The following is a 2,676-nucleotide window of genomic DNA, read 5'->3' as shown; positions in this document are numbered from 1 at the left end:
CGTCCAGGTCCGCCCCCTCCCTGAAATCACCACCCCATCGGGCTACCCGACCCGTGAGGCCCTCGGTGTCTATGATGGCCAAGGAGGAGACCTGCGCGCACCTGCACGTGGGAACTCCACACTGAAGTTCCGGGGACTGACAACCGAGGTTGTACACGAAGACCACAACCCCCACCACCCCCCCCCCCCCGGCCGTCCCTCAGAACTCACAGCCCAACAGAGTCCCCTATGTCCTCAGCCACTTTCCGGCATGTTCCTCCCCCCTGTCCGCAAGGAGACCAGGACGCCCAGTGCTGGCTGGCGAAGGCGCGCCGAGACGCTCACTCCCCGTGACAGAAAAGTCTAAAACGGTGCGATTTTTGGAAAAGAAAGCTGGCAACGTGCATCCTATGAGCTTTAAAATGTTGACACCCTTGGACCCAATAATGACATGTCTGAGAATAATCCAAACATTTTTTTAAATGAACATGAAAATGTTATGCATCATGACGCTCTTCACTGCACAGTAATAGGCAGAACAGCCCAGGTTTCTAACAGGGTTCTCCGCAAACTCGAGCCAATGACTGCTGGTAGCCACTCAAGTTGCAGTTTCTAAAGGTCTGTAACCTGGAAAGGCAGGGCCATTGGTCCAGAGAGTTGATTTTCCCAGAAACAAATGAAGAATTTAACAAACCCTTAAAAAAATAAAAGGTCAGCATGGCCAAAAACCACCTGAAAAGGATTTTCCTAAACACTCTTATTATAAATCAACTGCGCACACCCGAGCGGCACTGACGCGCAGTCACATGGAGCATGCGCACAGGGAGCCCTGCGAGCGCGCACGCGCCCCAGGGAGCGAGGCCGGGGCGTCCAGGGCGGGGCGCCCCTCTCCAGCCGCCTGGCTCCCGGGTGGGCCAGAGGGAAGACCGAGTCTTGCGGGGACGTGTCTGCAAAGCCATCACTCCTGAGAACTGAACGTGCGATGCCCATGGCGAGTCCCGTCTGCCAGCGCTCCGCACGAGGTCGCAGGGGCACCGCCTTACTTCCGTGCGAGCTGGAAAGGAAGTCGGCTCGCCCCCACGGCCAGAACCCACGCTCAGCCACACGTTGTTAAACCCCTTGTGCCCCTTCTCTGGACACCATGCTGTCCTGTCCACTCACGCTGCTGCCCGGCTCTTATCACGCGGACACATTTTTTCCTTTTTCATGTTGAACTCGAACCAGAAAAACCCCAGCGTGTCGTACTTGATTCTGCATCCCAGCTCTTCCCACAGACCCGGTGTAGGCTTTTCATGCTGAGATCTGCTTTTATGGACTTCCTTTCAGGAACTGTGGTTTATGCAATTCTACAATAATAAAGAACAAGCAATGAAACGTTTCTTAAAAACCCACTTAAAATGTTTTTTATTCCCCAAGGATATTAAGAATTAAATGTCAGCTAGGAGACTGGGACGGCGGGTTATCAAGTGGCATTCAGTGTGTAATAAACCACAATCGTCCCAAACATAAGTCTGTAAAACCTGTTACCTAAATACAAATCGAGCACGTACAAGGAAACCCTTCAAAGGTGCTAGTGCTATGAGACTGCAGTGTTAGTTCTATTTATTGATGGGAGGGAGGGAGGGAAACATGGACTCCGTTGGCCCACCTGCTCATGCTGTCCTTGGGCGACTCTTGGCCGTGCCCCACTGGGAATCAAACCCACAGCATCGGTGTCAGGACAATGCTCCAACCAACCAAGCTACCTAGCGAGGGGCTAGTGTTACCATGTTTCAGATGTTCCCATGCTTCATTTACATGAATACTGCCAGTTTGTGAATTCTGAACACCGCCGCAGGACAGCCACCGTGCCAGGGACTTCCATGTGACTTCACCCTCACACGGAACACGCAGCGAGAACAGACGGTCCCACAGCTCACGCAGTGGGGGGTAAGAGCCAGTTTCTAGTCCACACATGACTCCACGGCAAAAGGAGCATTTAATCCAAACAGTGAGCTGACTAGATGCCAAAATTCTACTTCCCTTTCCAACAGACAATAAATAAAACTGCGAAAGCATTTGTGGGGTAGTCACGACCACGGAGGCCACACAACTGCAAACCACAGTCTGCGTTGAAAACGCCTCTGTACCCCACGCAACGGAGCACCGCGGTTAAATCCCGTCATCGTAACCGCTCAGGAGAACGCGGCATCAGGGTCTTCAGAGGGCAGAGAACGTGGGGAGTCGGCACGTGTGCACTTGGTGTTCCTTTGTTTTCTTTTTTTTTTTTTTTTTTTTTTTCATTTTTCTGAAGCTGGAAACGGGGAGAGACAGTCAGACAGACTCCCGCATGCGCCCGATCGGGATCCACCCGGCACGCCCACCAGGGGCGACGCTCTGCCCACCAGGGGGCGATGCTCTGCCCCTCCGGGGCGTCTCCATATTGCGACCAGAGCCACTAGCGCCTGAGGCAGAGGCCACAGAGCCATCCCCAGCGCCCGGGCCATCTTTGCTCCAATGGAGCCTTGGCTGCGGGAGGGGAAGAGAGAGACAGAGAGGAAAGTGCGGCGGAGGGGTGGAGAAGCAAATGGGCGCTTCTCCTGTGTGCCCTGGCCGGGAATCGAACCCGGGTCCTCCGCACGCTAGGCCGACGCTCTACCACTGAGCCAACCGGCCAGGGCGGTGTTCCTTTGTTTTCTACTGAAGATTTCACGAGAA

Source organism: Saccopteryx leptura, chromosome 8 (assembly GCF_036850995.1).
Source record: "Saccopteryx leptura isolate mSacLep1 chromosome 8, mSacLep1_pri_phased_curated, whole genome shotgun sequence".
NCBI classification, from domain to species: domain Eukaryota; kingdom Metazoa; phylum Chordata; class Mammalia; order Chiroptera; family Emballonuridae; genus Saccopteryx; species Saccopteryx leptura.
The sequence above is the reverse complement of the archived record's forward strand: the minus strand, read 5'-3'. Positions refer to the sequence as shown.